This window comes from Oryx dammah, unplaced genomic scaffold (assembly GCF_014754425.2).
Source record: "Oryx dammah isolate SB20612 unplaced genomic scaffold, SCBI_Odam_1.1 HiC_scaffold_17, whole genome shotgun sequence".
Classification (NCBI taxonomy): domain Eukaryota; kingdom Metazoa; phylum Chordata; class Mammalia; order Artiodactyla; family Bovidae; genus Oryx; species Oryx dammah.
The window spans coordinates 43,701,703-43,717,094 of record NW_024070201.1 but is presented as its reverse complement, the minus strand read 5'-3'; the positions used below and the strand labels follow the sequence as shown (position 1 = coordinate 43,717,094).

The following is a 15,392-nucleotide window of genomic DNA, read 5'->3' as shown; positions in this document are numbered from 1 at the left end:
TCCAAAGTCTTAATCTCTCTGTACCTCCTAGGCATTGTCTCACTTTGATGCACTGTATCAGTTCACAGAGACCTTCAGGCTCCTGCCTCCTAGTGCTTTTCCTGGCCCTGAATCAACCCTTGTTCCTATCCAGTCTGGACCCTGTGACCTTGCTTCAGCTGTTTACCAGTCACCACCTGGCCCCTTAGTCTCCCACACCACCCCTAGAACATGGTAACTGACTGCCTTCTTTAGTCCTGACTTACAAGGAAGAGGGGCGGGTGGGAATCCCTTCATGAATGAACACTAGTCCAAACTCACCGTCCGTAGCCTCACCTGAGCCCCCAGCAGTCCTCCGGCCTAGGCCACTGCAGTGCCCCCTCAGCTGTTTCTAAGCTCTCACATAATCCCTCTATACCACAATTTCCCCTCTCATTCCTAGCAGTCAACCTGGGCTCTCTCTTTATAAAGAAAATCTGCCAGGAAGATGTTTCTTTTCTTTTTTTTAAACGTTTTATTTCATGTTGGTGTATAGCTGATTAACAATGTTGTGATAATTTCAGGTGAGCACAAAGGGACTCAGCCATACATATACCTGGATCCATCCTGCCTGCCCCCACCCCACCCCCAGGAAGAAATTTGTTTAACCCCTGCTCTGGGCAGCATTCCTGCATCCATGCCTAACCATGCCTCTGGCCCCCATCACACTGAGAGATGGGTGTTCCTCTTCCAGTTAGCCTCTGCACAAGAGATCTGGGGACCCTCCGCCTTGCCTCTCCATCCAAGTTGCCCGCTCTGTTGCTTATTCCTTCTCTCCTTGGCATCTTCATTGGCCCAGCTCCTCTCCTGGCTCCTTCATTTGTAACTCAGTTAAGAAATGAAACAAGTACTTTGACTTTATAGCCTTTTCTCTCTCCTGCCTTCTCAGCCAAGCCTATTAAAACCAAAGTCAGTGTTTATTATCTCCACTTCCCCACCTGCTGCTGATTAATCCACTACAACCTGGCTTCTGCCCCCATTTCACCACCCGAGCTTCTCATCCTGTCTCCAGTAGGTCTTGCTGTAAATCCCCCTGAAGCCTTTCCATGCCTAGTTGACCTCTCAGCTGCATTTGATAGAATGGAGCGCGCTCTGCCTTTAGAAGCTCTCTTCCTTGCATTCCATGACCACACACTCTCCTTTTCCACCTGCCATCCTGATAATTATTTCTCAGTTTTCTTCATGAGATTTTCTTCTTCTGTTCATCCTGGAAATGCTGATGTGGTCCAGGAGTCTGTCCTGGGCTCTTTTCTCCCATAAACTTGTTCCTGGTGGTCTCATGGATTACCCTGGCTTTAACCTCATCTCTCACTGATGACGAGCTGCTCCTCACACCTTTCTCCATAATTTTACTTTTTCTGTTTAGTTCTATGTGCTTCATATGTATTGAAGCTTTCTTTATAGGTATATAAACATTTAAGATTGCTGTGTCCTCTCAAGAACTTAACCCCTTCATCAGTAAGAAATGTCCTTCTTTATCTATGGCAGTACTTCTTGTTCGGAAATTCCATTGGTCTGACGTTGATCTAGTCACTCCAGCTTTCTGTTGATTAGTGTTTGCATGGTGTATCATTTTCCATCCTTTTACTTTTAACCTCTCTGACTTTAAAGTGGGTTTCTTTTAGGAATTATATCATTGTGTCATTTTTATCCAGTCTGACGAATTTGACTTTTTAATTGGAATATTTAGAACATTTACATTTACTGTTATCATAATATGGTTGAATTTAAATCTACCATCTTGCTATCAGTGTTCTATTTGTCACGCTTATTCTTTTTTCTTCTTTTCCTACTTTCTTTGAGATTGGATGTCTCTCATGATTCAATTTTATCTATATTCTTAGCTTATTAGTTGTAACACATTTTTGTTTGTTTTTCTTAGTGGTTGCTCTGTTGTTCAGTCTCTCAGTCGTGTCTGATTCTTTGCGACCCCATGGACTGCAGCACGCCAGACCTCCCTATCCTTCTCTGTCTCCTGGAGTTTCTCACACTCATGTTCATTGAGTCCGTGATGCCATCCAATCATCTCATCCTCTGTCTCCCCCTTCTCCTCCTGACTTCAGTCTTTCCCAGCATCAGGGGCTTTTCCAGTGAGTTGGCTCTTTGCATCAGGTGGCCGAAGTATTGGAGTTTTGGCTTCAGCACCAATGAATTCCAATGAGTATTCAGGGTTGATCTCCTTTAGGATTGACTGGTTTGATCTCCTTGCTGTCCAAGAGAGTCAGGAGTCTTCTCCAGCACCACAATTTGAAAGCATCAGTTCTTCAGCACTCAGCCTCCTTATGGTCCAGTTCTCACATCCCTAAGTGGCTACTGGAAAAAGCATAACTTTGATTAAACTGACCTTTGTAGGCAAAGTGATATCTCGCTTTTTAATATCCTGTCTAGGTTTGTCATAGCTTTCCTTCAAAGGAGAAAGCTTGCTGTAGGGTTTACAGTATACACCTTATACTTGCCATAAGTGAAGTGAAGTCGCTCAGTCGTGTCCGACTCTTTGTGGCCCCATGGACTGTAGCCTACTTTCCAGGCAAAGGTACTGGAGTGGGTTGCCATTTCCTTCTCTTGCCATAGTCTACCTTAGAATGTTACAGTACTTCATGAATATCTTAAGAAACTTGCTACAGTATACTTCAGTTTCCCCTTCTTGTCTTTTGAGCTGTTGTTGTCACGCATTTTGCTTTTACTTATAAATCCAACTATCAGTTTATTATTTTTGCTTTAAATAGTGAATTATCTTTAAAAAACAACTTCTGGGGGATATAACTTACATACCATATAATTCACCTGTTTATAGTGTACAATTCAATGTGTTTTAAGTTGTGCAACCAACACTACAATCAATTTGAGAACATTTCCTTTTACCCCATCTCCCCAGAAAACTCATGCCCATTAGTAGTCATTCCTCTTTCCTCTAGCCCCACACAACTAGCCTTTCCCCTAGCCTTGCACAGCTGCTGATTTACGCTCTGTCTCTGTAGATTTGCCTATTGTGGATATTTCATATAATGGAATCCTAAGTGGCCTTTTGTGACTGGCTTCTTTCAGACATATCACAGTGTGTTCAAGGTTCATCCGTGTTGTATTATGTCTCAATACTGCATTTCGTTTCATTGCCAAATGATACTCCATTATCTGGATTTACCACATTTGTTTATCCATTCATTGGTTGATGGACGTTCACATTTTTCCACTTTTTAGCTATTATGAATGATGTTGCTGTGAATATTTGCAGACATGCTTCATTTCTCTTGGGTACATGCCTAGTAGTAGAACTTTTGGAAGATTGTATGTTCCACCTTTTGAGCAACTGCCAGGCTGTTTTCCAAAGTGGCTGGACCAATTCACATTCCCACCAGCAGTGTATGTATAAGAGATCTAGTTTCTCCACTTTCCTGCCAATACATGTTTTAGCTGTGGTATTGACTAAATAATCATCCTAGTGAGTCTAAAGTGGTTTCTCGTTGTGATTTTGACTTCTCTCTCCCCAATGACTAATAATGAGTGATAACGTGCCCATAGGCCATTTGTGTGTCTTCATTGGAAAAATGTCTATTCAAATCCTTTGCTCGTTTTTAAATGGACTATTTGTCTTGTTACTGAGTTGTAAACATTCTTTTTGTATTTTAGATGAAAATCCTTAATCACATAATGATTTGCAAATATTTTATATCATTCTTCGGATTGCTTTTCACTTTATTAATGGTGTCCTTTACAACACAAAAGTTTTGAATTTTGATGAAGTCTAATGTATCTGTTGTTTTGTTGATGTTGTTGCTTGTGCTTTTGGCATCGTATCTAATTGCTTAATATAAGGTCACAAAGATTTATGTTTTCCTCTGAGAATTTTATAGTTTTAGCTCTTACACTAAGGTCTTTCATTAATTTTGAGTTAGTTTTTGTATATAGTGTGCAGTAGAGGGATCCCAGGCTTTTCTCATTTTGAATATTTAGTTTTTCCCAGTATCATGTGCTGAAAAAAACTAATTTTTCTCCTATTGAGCAGTATTGGCATCCTTGCCAAAAATCAACTGACTGTAAATGTGAGTTTATTTCTGGACTCTCAGTTCTACTGTGCTGATTTATGAGTCTGACCTTTACAGTCTCGATTACTGTGGTTTCATAGTAAGTTTTGAAATTAGGAAGTATGAGCTCTCCAAATTTGTCTTTTTTCAAAATTGTTTTGGCTGTGTGCTAGGTCCCTTGAATTTCTGTATGAACTCTAGGACCAGCTTGTTAATTTATGCAAAGAAACCAGCTGGTATTTTTATTGGAGATTGTGTTGAATCTGTAGGTCAATTTGAAGAGTATTGCTATCTTAACAACATTGAATCTTCTGATCCATAAACACAGGATATCTTTTAATTTATTTAGGTCTTCTTTAATTTCTTTGAAAGAAGTTTGTGGTTTTCAATGAACAATCTATACTTGTTTTTAAAAAATTCATTCTTAAGTATTTTTTTGATGCTTTTGTAAATTGAGTTATTCTTAATTTCATTTTTTGGATTGTTCACTGTAAGTGTATAGAAATGTTACAAATTTTGTATATTGGTCTTATATCCTGCAAGCTTGCTGAACTTGTTTATTAGTTCTAATGGTTTTTAGTTGTTCCCTTAGATTTTCTTTATACAAAGTCACGTCATCTATGCTGCTGCTGCTAAGTCGCTTCAGTCGTGTCCGACTCTGTGCAACCCCATAGATGGCAGCCCACCAGGCACCCACGTCCCTGGGATTCTCCAGGCAAGAATACTGGAGTGGGTTGCCATTTCCTTCTCCAATGCATGAAAGTGAAAAGTGAAAGTGAATTTGCTCAGTTGTGTCCGACTCTTAGCAACCCCATGGACTGCAGCCTAAGAGGCTCCTCCATCCATGGGATTTTGCAGGCAAGAGTACTGGAGTGGGGTGCCATTGCCTTCTCCCCTGTCATCTATAAACAGAGATAATTTTACTTCTTCCTTTCTAATCTGGAGCCTTTATTTCATTTTCTTGCCTATTCATCTTGGCTAGAACCTCCAGTACAGTGTTGAATAGATTTGTTTTGATCCTGTTGGGAATGCATTCAGCCTTTTACTTCTTTGTATGATGTTAGTTTTGGTTTTTCATAAGATGCTCCTTGTCAGATTGAGGAAATTCTCTGCCATTTTTTTCTTTGTTCCTGTTTGCAATATCTGCCACCCCATCCATTGTTCTGGCTGCTTTTAGGATTTTCTCTTGATCCTTGGCTTTCAACAGTTTGATTATGACGTATTTTGGTATAGTCTTTTCCATGTTCTGCTTGAGGTCTTACTACCACGCCGTGTAACTCTGCTAAGAATGATCCTATTCTCTCATCCATTTTAAAAATGGTTTATATACTTTACTGTTGTTTGACTACAAGCTCCATGAAGGCAGGGGCTATGTCTGTTTTTTTTCACTGTCTGTCCTCAGCCTGTAGTGCATGTACACAGTAAGCACTCAATAAACGTTGACTGGACAATAATAACCAAAATTTCCTGAGGATTTACAGTATGCTAAGCCCAGAGGACTTACACAGTGCTAAGCCATTTACATATATTAACTCATAAAAAGTTGCAACTACCTTATGAGGTAGGTACTGTTGCCATTCACAATATGAGGTGAAGAAACTGGGACACAGAATGGCTAAGTAAATTGGTCTAGGTCACATCGTCATATAAGTAGTGAGGCAAGCGTTCCAAGGGGTGTACCCTTAATCATTATTGAATGAACGAATGAATATTTTGAAATATAGTGTCTACAAAAGGGGACCACACAATAGGTAAAAGTATAGTTCCGAAAACAATTATCAGAACATCAGACTTTCTATAATTTTGAGTATCTATACACAGTGTTAATTAATGTCTCTCTATATTATATATGTATAATATTAAATATAATATGCAATTAAATGTAATAATTCTGTAAGTATTGTTAAGTAATGCTCACATATAGTATATATCATCACTATTAACATCATGATCTTACTGCCTGCCAGGCTTTGCATCAAGTGTTTTATATAAATGGCTTTATTTAATATTCAAAATGCAGTGAAATTGGTGTTAGAATCCCTGTGATATAACTAAGGCTCAGAAAGGTCAAGCCCAAGGTCACAGAGCTCATCACAAAGCTGGATTTGAGCCCCTGTCTATTTGACGCCATATCTGTGCTCTTAAGGCCTCTGCTGTACTCCCCTCTCCAGCCTGGATGAAGCAGGGGCTGCCTTGGGCTTTCCAAGCTCTCGCTCTTCCAGGAAACTCCCAAATCCTAGGGCTTGGTCCCCACTTCACAGCACTGCCCAAGGGGACCACCTGTGCCCCAGGCAGTTTCTCCAGCCCCTGTCCAGGAGGGAGAGATGACACTTCGCCAGTTCAGACACTGAGGTGCCTCGTCCGAGTCCCTTAGAACCTGAGGGGTGCCATATTGGAACGCATCCCAGACAAGTAAATCAGAACCTCAGGGAGGAGGCACAGGAATCTGAATTTTTAAACAGCTCCCCAGGTGACTCTGATGTCTAGACTGATTTGGGAACCACTGGCCCAGGCTCAGGAAAGAGGAAATGGATACTTCTTAGGAAAAGAAGTGGGGGCTCCTTCCCAGACCAACTTTACACTACCTTTTAGAAACACGGTGGCCTCATGTGGTGTGAACATATATTGGAAAATAATATTAGAAAACCTTGTAGTGAATTTGAAATACATAAAACAATATAAAGAAGAAACATAAGATTGCCTATAATCCTAACACCTAGAGGCAACTCCTGTTAACATTTTGATTCATTTCTCTTTTTAAAGTTTTTTTGAAGTGTATATTTGTACACATAAGAATGCATAACTATTAGGGACACAGCTTATAATGAATTTTCACAGCTGAACACAGTTATGTTAACAAAACCCAGACCAAGGAACAAAATGTCAAGAGCACTCAGGAAACTCCCTTTGAACTCCTTTCTGGTAACTTCTTCCTCCAAAGCAGTTAACAGTGAAAGTTGCTCAGTCGTGTCTGACTCTTTTGACCCCATGGAATATACAGTTCATGGGATTCTCCAAGCCAGAATACTGAAGTGGGTAGCCTTTCCCTTCGCCAGGGGATCTTCCCAACCCAGGGATCGAACCTAGGTCTCCTGCATTGCAGGTGGGTTCTTTACCAGCTGAGCCACCAGGGAAGCCCAAAGCGGTTAAACCAACTTCTAACATTACTAGTTAATTTTGCCTATTGTTGTTCAGTCATCAAGTCGTGTCTGACTCCTTGTGACCCCAGGGACTGTAGCACACCAGGCCTCCCTGTCCCTCACCATCTCCCGCAGTTTGCTCAAACTCATGTCTGTTGGATCCGTGATGCAATCCAACAGTCTCATCCTCTGTTGCTCTCTTCTCCTTCTACCTTCAGTTTTTCCCAGCATCTGTATTCTTGCCGCGAGAACCCCATGAACTGTATAATTTTGCCTATGATTGGTATTTAAATAAATGGGTACTTTCTTCTCTCCTCTTTGAGTCTGGCTTGTTTGGCTGATATTGTATTTGTGGGCTTCATCTGTGTTAAGAATGTATGGTAGTTCCGTTTTGCTTCCGTGTAGTATTTGTGTGACTGTAGCACGGTTTATATGTCCATTTTAATGTTGATGGCATTTAGGGAGCTGAAAGTGTTTGGCAACTGTGACTAGTGCTGCTATGAACCTTCTTGTACCTTTCTCTTGCTGCTCGTGTGTTTGCATGTCTGTGAGGTATGTACCTAGGAGTGGAATAGCTGAGGTTTACATTCAGCTCTAGCAGGTACTGCCCAAGGTTTTCAAAGTGGCCCTACACATGCACCTTTGCCAGCAGTATATGAGTTCTGCTTGTGTGCATCCTCACCAAAACTGTCTCATTTTAGCCATCCCGGTGAGTGCCTCGTGAGTGATATTGTGGTTTTGCTTTGCATTTCCTTGGGGAATACTGAAGTTGAGCATCTTTTCCTTCATGGTTTTTGGTTTTTTGGGCTGCAACTTGCGGCTTATGGGCTCTTAATTCCCTGACCAGGGATTGAATCTGGACCCACAGCAATGAAAGCACCGAGTCCTAACCACTGGACCATCAGGGAATTCCCACCCTGCATGTATTTCTTTTTAATCTTTTACTCTGTGTTCACCTCTGGCAACCTTTAGTTCATTTAAAAAGAAAAACAGAAAAAGACACCTCCAAACCATAAAACAAAAGAGAAAATCTGATAAAGTAAAATAAAAACCAGAGTAAAATACTATGTTGTTTTTCCCTTCAGTGAAATCTGTCAATTAAAAATAAATGCTGTCTGACTTTCAGACCTTAAAGAAAATATATGCTTTGCTGTTGTTCCATCTCTTAGCTCTTGATTCCTGTGCTTCTCTCAACCACTTAATCTTCACTTGCTTTACTGACAGCATTTATATCTTTGGGAGTGGGGGATGCAATTTTATAAACTTTGCACTAATATTCTTCAAAGAAAAGCTATTGTGACAAAGGAGAAACTTAAATTCAGGCTGAGAGAGGGAAGCCCTGGGTAGCCAATGCCCAGAACAAGTTACTGTCATTCCCTTGGAAACAGTAGAAGCTTTGCAGAGTGAAGTAGAAGTCAAATTGTGGACCCAGCAGAGCGAATTCTAGAAATAAGGTTGTTTTGTTTTGTGCTGCTATGCAGAAACTGTTTAATTGAAAAATGGATTTAAATTTTCTTTAGATGCTTTAGGAAAAAAAATCTTCCTGGGCATTATCTGAAAAAATATACAGATTGAATTTATCCACAAGACAATTATATGTTCATGTGTGCAGATATCCTTTTCACAGAGTTGTGCAGACTGATATCTAAAGTTTTCTTGTAGCATGTCTTCCCATATCATTTAACACTTAAAATTTTTAGTGTCTCTAGAATAGCTTTTTTAATGGACTTACTGAAACTTATTTAATCACTCTCCTGTTTTGGTTATTTCAATGGTTTCTAAATTCTCAGTGATGAACGTCCTTATTGTAAATTTCCATGCTCACTTAGAATAGCTTCAGAGAAGCGAAATTAATGGCTCCGAAGAGTGAATGTCTTTAACGGTCTCTGATACATTGTGAGCCATTTCTTCTGGAAAGAGCATCATTCAGGAATATATGACGATAGATGACATGCCACCCCCTTGGGTGTCCACCAACTTTGCTCTCGCTTCAGCGTCTCTTGCCACATGAGAAGGCTGCTGTTTCGAACCTTCTAAAATCTGTTTGGCTTCTGGATTTAGGGACTTGCTTAGAGCAGCTCCTCTACTCTCTACACATGATTAGAACACTGTTGTCTAATATTTTTTCCTTGTAGAAATGTTTTCCTTTTTGCATAAATCTTAATCCATCTGTTTTTTGTTTTTGTGTCTGATATGAAGTAGGGATACACTGTTTTCCCCCAGATAGCAAGTTGATCTCTAAAGCATTTGGCAAATAGCGCAACATTTCTTCAGTCTTTTGAAAGGCCGTCTTTATCATAAACCAATTTCCTCTGCAGACATGGGTCTCTTTCCACACTGCATTAGTCTGTTTGGTCATTCTCGAGCCAGTACCATTATTTTGGTTGTTTCAGAGTTTTAGTACAGTTTGAGAACTGGTATGACAAGTGCCTTGATATTCTTGTTCTTTTATAAAGTTTTCTTGGATATCTTGGGGAAATTGGCTTATTTTTTCCAGATGAATTTTGGGATATATTTGTTCAATTTAAAAAATTCTACTGCATCGGTGATTAGCATGGCATCAAACCTATAAATTCATTTGTAGACATGAATACCAAAAGTATAATACCAGACAGGAACAGAGGATTCATCTCCTTAAATCAGGAGTGTTTGTATAGGTAAGATTTCTTGTCTTTTTTTTTAGAATTTTAGTATGTTTTCATGTATATGTGAGACATTTCTTGTGAAGTTTTTCTGGGTATGTGAATAGGCTAGAATCTCTTGTTTTATATTTATAACTAGATGTTTCTGATATGTAAGATAATTATGTAAGTCAGTGTGTCAGAACTGGAGTAGGTGTGTCAGAACTGAAGGATCAGGGTGTAGCCTCATCCTCACTGAGCCCAGGGGACCCTGAGGCCTGAGGAGTAGGGTCTTGCCTCTGGTCACAAGGTGAATCTGGAGCCCAGGAGTAGATTCCCAGCCTGTGTCCCCTAGAAACCTCCTAAGTTAGATGGAGAGAAGGGCTCATTGTAACTCAGTAATCAGGGAGCCAACTGCTGTTGCCATGGAAACCTAGAGGCTTCATCTTGTGGGAGGACCAGAATGTGGAGTCTAGAAAAAACAGACTGCATTAGGATGGGACCAGTCTAGGGTGTGTGTGCGCGTGTGTGTGTGCGTGTGTGTGTGTGTGTGTGTGTTTGTGTGTATGTATGAGAGGGGGTTGGAGAGAGAAAGGGAAGGGAAACACTTTCTGGGGAGAGAGGTACCTACCTCATCATCGTCTACTAAGGTCTGGTGCCATACTCTAGATTGACACTGGGTGGTGCTGTAAAAAGGGGTGTCCAAGGCTGCTGTTAGAGTGAGCTGGAAGCACTCTAGGCAGAAGTGCTAGCATCTGCCTATCGTGGGACCCGGAGTCCAGCTGGCATCTGCTGGACACTGGTTCTTCCTCCCTCGAGGCCCAAAGGGAGGCCCCCACCCAGGCCACACAGACCCTGGGATGATGGCAGAAGAACCTGACCTCTCACCCCAAGGCTCATCTCCACTGACAATGGGCCAGGGGGCAAGGACAGTGCAGGAGTCCACAGGGTGATGGTCAGGAGGGATGGACATTGCCTGACCTGCAGATGGCGCTCAGGGTTGGGACAGCCAAGGCCAGCATGTGATTCTTTCACAGCCTCAGTCTGGCAAGACTCAGGCAGGGGAGGCCCGCGGGTCTTGTGAGCATCTGTGGAGTTTGTAGCTGGGAGTCCTTACTTCCCTGCTCGCCTTGCCACCTGCTCCTGCCCCCCTGGGTCCTGAGCCTTCTGCCTTCTGATCCCTCCCCACCATCCCAGGAGAGCCTGAGCCCAGAACTAACTGCCCCTGAGCAAGGGCTGCGGGACCCAGGGAGGCTCTTCCCGGGCAGGCATGGGATGAGCTTCTGGAAGCAGGTGGGGTGTCTTCATTTGGGAGGTGGGGTGCTGGGGAGAGGAAGGAGGTGGGCTGCACCCGTGGTGCCCGAGGCTGGGTCTGAAGGACCCAGAAGTGTTGAGTGAGCAGCGCTTGTCCATCCCTTCCCTGTCCCCCCTCATCCCTGTTCCCCAAGGAGGCCTGACCTCTGGGAATGGAGCTGTGACCCTAGGGAGGGTCCCTCCAGCTTTCCCACCCCTTGCTGTCAGGGTCACCATCATGATTGATCCAGGAGGTGGGCTTAGAGTTCTGGCAGGGGTTGGGGGAATCTCCTGCCTTGGAATGTGGGGGTGATACGAGGATGCCTGAAGTATGAGCTCTGTGCGTGGGGTGGCCGGTCTAAGTGCCTATGCAAAGTGATCATGGAAAGAGATGAGGCAGGTGATGGTGTACATGTGTGCATGGTGTGTGTGTGTGTGCGCGGTGGGGAAAGAAGTGTGTGTGGTGTGTCTGGAATGGTGGAGGTATGTGATGGGCTGGTATAGTATCCATTGATGTGTTAAATGCCTTGAGTAGGAGGCTGACAGGTCTTTGTTGGAGGGTATGCATGTATGAAGTACATGAAGGAATTTCAAGTACATATGTGTCTGTGGATATTGTGTGTGACAGTTGGTTGTAGGGATAGTGGGTGTGGGTGAAATAGAGCTGGAGGCAAAATATGTTTGTGGAGTGTCCAAGGTGGCATGTGGGAGGCAGCTGTACACATGTGAGCCTGATTATGCTGGAAGAGCTGGCATGTTAGTATATGTGGCTTGTGGGGGGAGGGCTCTGTGTGGCTCCAGATTGCGTGCATGGTGTGTCCCAGTTAGTATGTGCTGGAGGAGTAATGAAAATGAACTAGCATGTGAGAATGCGGAGTGTGTGTGAAGAAGGGACAGGCGTTGGTGGCCGTGGTCTTCTTTCTCCAAGCTGAGGAACCTGAAGCTCACGTAGGGAAATAAGCATGGCCCTATGCCTAGCAGCTCACAACCCAGACTCGTGAGGGGTGAGGGGAGACTGGCCCCTCTGGTGGCCTGGGGCTGGTGGGTTATGGCCGGTCATGTTCAGTCCCTTAGGATTATTGTCCTGGAGCTGGCTCCCACACCCCATGAGGACCGATTGTGCAATAAAGAAAAAAGGTTGTAAGCCAGCTGCTAAATATAGCTGTAATTGACACTTAAATAATATAAATGTAAAATTAAATTATGTTTTTAAAAAGTGATAAATACTCAAAACTCCCCACTTTGTAAGTTTTTTTCCTACGTTGGACTGCATCCCCAGTCCAGCCACCCTTGTGGCTGGTCTTGTTGTGAGGCACTGCCTTGCATCTGTTCCTGACTCCACATTCAATCATGTCTCAGAATGCAAGTATTCCTTCCCCAGAAGTCAACAGATGCTATAAGTTAAGACTTGATTTATTCTTTTGTTGGTGGTCTAGACTTCAGAAAGGGACGGAAAACAGTTTTATGAGTGCAGATCAGATTTTCAAGTTTGAAATGTGTGTGGCTGCTTCATTGTCCACAGCACTAACTATTGAACAATTTTTTTTTAAGTATTCAAAAACTGTTTACCAATTCAGCAAAGAAGCCACTCACATCACTGGTGAATGGCTGATGTTTTGACACGTCTTCATTGTTTCACCTTCATCTTACTTTTTAAACAAAATTATCAACCAACATGCGCATCAGAACTATACCATCTATCACTGCAGTCATAGTTTGGCTCCAGCTAAAGAGGAAAGCCAGAAATCAATGAATGCATTGATTTGGGGGACAGTCAACTGGCTATATGGAATTTTTATTTGTAAATTATGTGCTGTGCATCCTTTATATCAGCAAAATTTATGATAAGCTTATGTATGTAGGCATGCAGATGTTTTCTGGAGAGCCGGGTATTAAGCATCACTGGAGCTCTCAGTAGGTCCTACCCCTCCACACACGTCTCCCTTACTGTACATGGGGTGAGGGGAAGGGTGCAGGTGCAACCTCAGAGACACTGGGATCCGCTTCTCAGATTCTCAGACAAACTGTAGCAGCTCACCGGCTCAGCTGTGACCTCCTCCTGCTCCTGGGCTTTGGGGCTCACCTGGTGGCCCCATTTATTCAGCAATAGCTACCTAAGCCCCTTCTCTGCCAGGTGCTGGGCATTCCCAAGGAAGAGGAGGACATGGTCCCTGCCTACATGGAACTTACAGCCCAGAGGAGGAGACACCCAGTCCCAGCCAGCCACTCCCTCGAGACCATGGGGCAGAAAGCAGACCCCTCACCCAGCTGGAGAAGGAGGGAAGCCAGGACAAGAGCAGCTGACCTGATACAGACGCTTCTCCGTACTGGGTGCGCAGTACCCATGGGCTCTCTGTTAAACAGGCAGAGACTCTTTCAGTAGGTCTGGGCAATCTGGTGCCCAGGAGTCTGCAATGTGCTTGGGTGTGGCGGGGCGGTGACCCTCAGGCTACCCTTGGAGAAGTCTTGACCTGGGGAGAGAAGAGGGTGTGTGCAGAGGCAGAGGGATGAGAAAGATGAAGTCATGCTGGGAAATCTGAAATGAGACTTGATGGGGGCAGAGGAGGGGAGAGGGGGCTGGAGCAGAGTGGAGGTGGGCCAGCCTGGAGGGGGAGGGCGGGGAGAAGCGGGAGGTGGAAGGAGCCGCTCACATAGCCTCACAAGGGGGTTGGATTCTGTCCTGTGGAATAAGGGGCTGTTGAAAGTTCCTGGTTAGCAGAGAGGCGACGTGCTCAGGTTGACTTTGGAAAACTATGGTGCCCTTAGAGCTGGCAGGACTGGAGGTCAGGATTCTGGAAGGAGGCTGGAGTCATGTGAGGCCTAAACTCAGGGAGAAGCATGGGGGACAGAGGAGAGGGACCTATAGGAGGGCCTTGAAGGTTGAACTCACAGGGCTAGGTGAAGGACAGATGAGTTAGGGTGGGATATGGGTGTTTGGGGGTGAATGGGTAGATGGCAGGGCCATTCATGGTGCCAGAAAACACAGGAGGAGGAGCAGGTCTGGAGTGAGATGAGTTCAGTTTTGGACCTGGAGATCTGGGGTGCTTTTGGAGGAACCCCAAGATACTTGGAGCTCAGGGAAACCTGAAGGAGGTAGATTGGGAGCCCCAGAAGGTAGGTGGGGGGCTGGGGTGGGGTTGGAGAGATTCCCTGGGAGAACACACAATGAGAAGAGCCTCAGAACAGGTGTCTGGATCCAGTCCTGAAGGGCCAGGAGCTCAGGTGCCTGACTTGGCCTTATTTCTGGAAGAGGTGGCCCAGACACCGGTCCCTCCATTCAAGAGAGTCAGGGGACTGGAGGAGGCTGGAGTAGTTCAGAACCGTGGGCAAGCAGCTGCCTTCCACAAGAGCTGGAGGTCACAGCACTTAGGAGTCCCGGGGTCTCAGTTCTAGCTCCAGTCCTGGTTCTGCTGCCAACTTGCTGTATGACCTTTGACAAATCACCTCCCACTCTGGGCCTCAGCTTCTTTATTTGAAAGTGGGAAGGTTGGACCAGACCAGTGGTTTTCACATGACATTTGAAGCCCCAGAGTCACCCAGAACTAACTCTAGGGCGTCCTTGGAGAGGGAGGGAGAGGCTGAAGGTGAGGCACTCCAGTCCCTGGCCTCCCCCAGCTTCGTCCAGAGCCACCAGAGCTTTTGTGGTCTCTGTGTTGGGTTTCCACTAGAACAGAGAATCCCAAGTCTGTGAAGCCTTATCCACACAGACACTGTGGAGACTGAAGGGTAATAAAACACGAGAAAACAAAGTAGCCTCACTCAGATACTGCGTGAGCTTTGATGCCCGTGTGCCCGTGTAGCGCAGTCATCGTCATGCCCATGCTTACCCAAGACTGCGTGGCTGTGGGCAGTTTCAGCAGCTCAACTTGCTCCCTCCTCCTGGCTGGTGGGTCACAAGCCTCGACCATCAGAGCACTCCTCCACCATGGGGGTCTGTGTGACACCAGCCCTTCCCCGCAGCTTCTGGGGACAGCACAGTGTGAGGATGGTTGTGAAGCAGCAAAGGGCCTTCCTGTCCCTTGATGCTGTCTGTCCACTGCCGCTATAAAGACAGAATAAAGATTCTCTGAACAGCATGGAAAACACTTGGGTTCTTCCTAAAGTCTGGTCTCCATGATGATGCCCACTGAGTGCTGGAGACCTCCACTGGTTAAGACTTGCCCACCTCACCCAACTGTCCCCCAATGCCCCTCAAAACTAGGCACTGTCAGCAAACTGGAGGGAGGCTGGGCCTAGACCTGTGTGCAGGAGGGAGATGAGCGGGGGTCGGAGATGGGAGCAGAAACGGCCTTAACAGT

General features: G+C 44.5%; 1 protein-coding gene and 1 non-coding gene across 3 annotated transcripts in view; one reads left to right on the top strand and one right to left on the bottom strand.

Moving 5' to 3' along the window:
* TUB (TUB bipartite transcription factor) overlaps positions 1-15,392 on the top strand; it is a 90,299-nt gene that overhangs the window by 24,882 nt on the left and 50,025 nt on the right. The gene's annotated exons all lie outside the window — the stretch shown is intronic.
* TRNAE-UUC lies at positions 8,016-8,088 on the bottom strand. The gene has a single exon. It is a non-coding gene; the product is annotated as a tRNA-Glu (tRNA).